Here is a 6,000-nt window from a genome sequence, read left to right on the forward strand (position 1 = left end):
GGGGGGGAAATACACCAGTAGGCTATTTTTCAAAAATTCTTTTGATAAAACTGAAGTGAGTAGACTGATACAGAAAGGTGTAGACTAAAGTCCACAGTCAGAGAAGTTTCAGTTTAGAAAGAGGCTTAGACTGATACTGAATCAATTTCAGTATTTTGATTTCAGTTAGGCACAAGGCTTTAACTGATAATCCACGTAATGTTTCAATCTTGAATTTTGAAATCAGATGAGTATTATAAATCTTACTGGCTATCCAAGGATTTGTCAGTTAGACTGATAACACTAGCAGCGGTAATAAAGCTTACGAAATAGCCTGAGAGATAAACACTTAATCAGTTTTTAAGTTTCTCTTTTTAGTTTATCAGTTTAAGAGGTAAAGATTTTGAGCACAAGTAAGAAAAAATAAATACTGAAAGCGATAAACAACACGAGATTTTTACGTGGTTCGAAAACAAGTTCCTACGTCCACGGTCAGTTGATCAAACTGACAATCACTCTGGGCTTGTGCTTACGAGTACACAGCAAACCTTAAACTGAAACAAAGTTTCAGTGTCAATACACTGGATTGGACTTCTCGTCTCTTTCTCAACTCGCAGTTGCAATGACTACACTCGCCTTGCTTGCGGGGGCTAAGAACTCTTGAGTTCAGACAATCGTCTAGAACTCTCTCTCTCTCTCTCTCTCATACTCTCTTTTCGCTCTTTTGAAAAAGGGGTTCGAAACACCAACTGGATTACAGATAATAGGCTATCTGTAATCAAAGCTTAGGCTATGGATTTACAAGGAAATTGCCTAAAGATGTAAGAGAATTTGTAAAATCAGTAAACTGATTTGGACTTTAGATATTCTTTTCTTCGATTCAAACTTTGGAAAGCAGTGAGTAGGCTGAGTCGTAATTTCGGCAGAGGTTCAACTTAAGTGTTTGAATCGGTGAAGATTGAAGATGATCCTCGAGCTCTATTTATAGGCGAAGTCTTGAATAGATCCATTGGCGAGATGGTCTTCAAGAATTCAACCATTGTGAGATAGATTTGATTTTTCGGCTGAGGCTTCAATCTTCGAGGCTCCTAGTTTGTTGAGGAATGGGCGTCTCTAGCAGTAGGAGCATGGTGCTTTTGAAAAGTTAGCACGAAATAAAAAAGCTCTGTCAGGAAAGGACGATCTTCATATCTCTGCATTTAATGCGGTTGTACTTGATGTATATGTGGCTTCTTTTGAACTTAAACTTCAGTCCGATGAAGAATGTCAACTGATACTTGACTTATGTATCAATCCGCTATTTCCACGTGGCCAACATTAGTGATTCAGTCATAACTGAATCTTCAGTGAAGACTTCATCCATTAAATACTTCAGTATTTGTCTTCATCCATTTCAGTTGCGATCTTCAGTCAAGCGGTTTTCAGTCTTCAAACTTCAGCTCGCCGGTCTTCAGTCTTCAAAACTTTAATCTAACTAGATAACTGAACTCTAACACTTTAGTTCAAAAAGATCTATTCTAGAAAAATAAAATCTAAGGATTTTGGTATCATCAAAACTATGATAAGGATATTTGATTAATTTTCCAACACCAACACGTCTCCCCTACCCTTTTTCTTCCCCGAGCAAAATATATCGGCTGACCCCCAACACTCCTGTGCCGCCCCAACACTTTTGTCTCCTAATTACACCACCCAATCACACCGTCGTCGCCATGCCTCAATATCTTTGCACCATTTCTTGTTCAATTTTGTGGACAGCGAGGGCCGGGGGGTCGACGAGGGCGGTGGTGGTGGAATATCGCTAATCTCCTTCCAACGACTGTTACCTGGTCGCAATTCATATCTCAACAATGGAGAAGACGAATCCACAACAGCTGTTTATTTTGGTGGAACATGAAAAATGAAGATTTGAAATGATTGAAGGGATAAATTAGTAATTTCAAAATCTAACATTGATCACTGTAGAAGGCTTGTAAATGTAACTAGGGGGACAGGAGTTACAATTTTGAAGTGTAACAGTAAAAAGTATGTGGGCCCTTAGTCAATAGCGGGCCTTCGCTAATGTGTAAAGAGTCTATCAAACACGCAGAAATAACGAGATACCTTTTGTGTCTACCGATATCTGTCCTATCAAACAAGCCCTTAGACTTGTGCTGTAAAAAGTATCATTTCTTCAAGACTGTAACTCTCTCTCTTTCTCTTATCCAGACCTACATAATTGCCTTCTTGTTGGAGCAATTGTGAACGGATTCAATTTATTTGAGATTTTCGACACGGTTCACGATCCACATATTTATTCTTAAATTTGTTGGAGCAATTGTATTTGTTTGGAACTATGTTTTTTTTGTTTGGAAAGGGCCTTTGTATCTACATTCTCATCGTTGGTTTTCTTCCCATCCGTCTACCTTTGCTGCTCCACGTTTCACCCAATAAAATCCAACAACGTTTTGATTTTTCTGATGCCGATGCGCTCTGATGTTGATTTCTCCGTTTCATTTGATTTTTTTTCAATGATGATTTATGAATTTTATTGGAGAGATTTGATAGATTAAAAAAGAAAGAGATTTTGGATAATTGATTAATGTTCTTGAATTCACAATCAGATCTATAAATTCACAACTTAATGTTCTTAAATTCACAACCAGATCTATGAATTCACAACTCAATGTTCCTGAATTCACAACCAACTCGATGAATTCACAACTGAATCGTTAGTGTTGGTTGTGAATTTGAGTTGAAATGGACTAAAATTTATGTATTTACGCTACAATTTTATATAGTTGAAAAATAGCGAAAATGCAAAAAAAATGTGAAATATGGATATATGAAAAGCAATTAAAAGTTCCAAAAAAAATTTCTAGATTAACAGAAATTTAGAAAGATAAAATTTGTAAATATTTTGGTCAAAATTTTAACTAAATAATAATAACCATTAGATAAAAAAGTTTTGTCAAGATCTTGTTCATTTATTTATACATCTCAAACTATAAAATGAATTTATCTTTATTTTAACGTTACTATATTGCTTAGAGCTATTTTATATATTATAATAATTCATAAATTTTATTTTATAATTATAATATTGTGACTAAACTATATTCTTAATTAACTGAGTAGGTATATCTTAAATAGAAAAAATTTGAGAATTAAACTACCCTGTCAAGTGTCCTTGGAAATGGGAAAATATCAAAGCAAAGTAGGTATATCTCAAACAGAAAAATTTTGAGAATTAAACTACTCTGTCAAGTCTCCTTGGAAATGGGAAAATATAAAAAACAAGTCTAATTCAATAATGAGTAAAATTTTGTTCGGATCAAAACTATACTTTGGAATTCCAATAAATTACTCAGCTAATGCTTCAAATTTTCCTCTTTCCAACGAGAATGAAGTTGCGAGAACGTTTAAAATAATTAAGTGGAAAAAAATAGAGAAAAAAATACATAATCTATGCTCGGTCATGTGGTCCGATGCATCACTGCTCGTGAAATCTAGCTCACACTTGAGCAATTGTTCATGTCACAATTCAAAGCTCGTATTATGCAAGTGCGCTTATTACTTCAGTCCACAAAGAAAGGATCTCACTCGATAGAGGAGTTCTTCCTCAAGATGAGAGGCTATGCAGACCAGCTATCAGTTGTTGGTCAAGTCATCACTGGAATGAGCTAATCATGTATATACTTGCAGGATTTGGTCAGAAGTATGAAGCTCTTGTGGTCAACGTTATGCACAATTCCGAGACTCAAAATTTGCAAGAAGTACAGTATGTTTTTCAGGCATATGAATTGCGGTTGCAACAACAACTAATGTTGCTTATCGTGATGGTAGAAGCTCTAATTCTAGCAGAGGAGGTTATGCAAATAGAGGAGACAAATATTCTTCAAATGGCAAGACCATTACCTGTCAACTATGTGGTAGAAATGATCATGTTGCTATCAAATGCTTCAAGCGATTTGATATAAATTTCACTGAAAATACAGCACCACAAGCTCACTACTCTGATGTTACTAATTCAGTTTATGATATTAGCTTTGTCCAAGATAATGTACATGTTGATCCTTCTTGGTATGTTGGCAGTGGAGCAACTGCTCATATTACAAATGACTTGAGCAACCTTGCTATTAGTAATGAGTACACTGGATCTGATTCTCTCATGGTTGGCAACGGTAACTCCCTTCCTATATCTCTTCCATTGGCTCAAACTCCATTACTTATCTCGTACCTTTCTCTAAATCTCTCTTGCTTAACAATATACTCTATGTTCGTCATATTACCAAAAATATGTTAAGCATTTCTCAGTTCACTAAAGATAATAATGTCACCATTGAGTTTAATCAGAATTCTTGTTTTGTTAAGGACATCAAAACCAACAAGACACTGCTGAAGTATATCAATCGATCAACGTTTTGAGCTCACGTTTTGAGCTTACCCTCTGTAACTTACTAGTTGTTAGTTAGTTAGGTTTTCTGCTATGAAAAGTTAGTTAAGCCAACTCACTTTCTGTTAAGTAGCAGTAGCAGTTGTAGTTTATATATATCTTGTAAATGTAAATCTCATTCATTCAGTTCAAAACACAAAATCAAAATTCTCTCAAATCCTCTTCTCACTTTCTCTTTTGCAACCATCTTTAGCTTGTTTCAATAGTGTGTAGTATTTTTACACATTTGTATGGTGTAGAGATTCCACCTACATGCGATGTAGTATATTTTCTACCATTGTATTGTGTGAGGTCCCGACTGCATGCGGATAGTGACTTATTTAATGATATATATATATATATATATATATATATGGAAGTAGGGGTGTAAAATCGAGTACCCGCGGGACGAAAACTGCTGAAAACCCCACCCTCACCCGACCCTCCTCTCCGATGCGGGTACCCGAATATAGGGGTGAGCAAAATATCCGAAATCCGAATATCCGATCCGAACCAAACCTAAATTTAAAATTTGGTTCGGATTTTCGGATCGGATCGGATTGAATTTTAAGCAAATTTTGGATTTTCGGATCGGATCGGATTGGCACCTTAAAAATCCGAAAAAATCCGAAATCCGAATTATATTTATAATATAATTAATATTATAATATTATAAATAAATATATATAATTATTAGTTTTTAAATAGTTAAATATTTCTAAATTCTAACCCTGTACTCCCATTTTGGTTGATTATAATTAATGGCTTGTTAATTATGACCTTAATTTGATTGTAATTATCTAATATGTTAGGTTAACATCTATTTCGGATTTTTTTTGGATTTTTTCGGTTTTTGGATTTTTTTTGACATTTCAAATTTTTTTCACATTTCGGGTTTTTCGGTTCGGATCGGATTTTATCCAAAATTTTTTGGATTTTCGGATTCGGATTTTCGGATAATACGGTTCGGATCGGATTGAATTTTAGGAAAATTTTGGATTTTCGGATCGGATCGGATCAGGCAAAAATCCGATCCGAAATCCGAATGCTCACCCCTACCCGAATACCCGCAGCGGATACCCGCTGCGGGTATGCGGGTACCCTCACAGTCCCGCAATTTTTTTTTAATTGTAATTTTGCGGGTTTTTGGTCCCGCTGGAGGGTATTTCGTCCCGCGAGAGGGTATTTTGTCCCACATTTCACAAAAAAAATGAAAATATCATTTCTATTTTTTTTAATTGTAATAAAATGTTTGGAGAGAAATTCAAGAAGAATCAACACACAAAATGATAGCCAGCAGGCCCAGCACGAAAGATTTGGCTTTTACATCACACTGCTCCACATATAACAAATAAACAAGGAAATGAAAAATCTGGAAGAATTTTGAACATCCACATACAAATATTGTAGGCATTCAATTCATTATACAAAAATTCAATTGGACCTGAACACTAAACTAAACTAATTCAACATTCAGTCAATTTAATCGTATAATCCTGAGTAAATTGAGAACTTACCTTAGTTCTTCCGGAGACGGGAAGAGGCGGGCAATGGCGACTGCGCGAAGGAGGACAGCTCCGAGGGGGGCGGCGACGTGCGGGCGCGAG

The sequence above is a fragment of the Salvia miltiorrhiza genome, chromosome 6, assembly GCF_028751815.1.
Source record: "Salvia miltiorrhiza cultivar Shanhuang (shh) chromosome 6, IMPLAD_Smil_shh, whole genome shotgun sequence".
NCBI lineage: Eukaryota > Viridiplantae > Streptophyta > Magnoliopsida > Lamiales > Lamiaceae > Salvia > Salvia miltiorrhiza.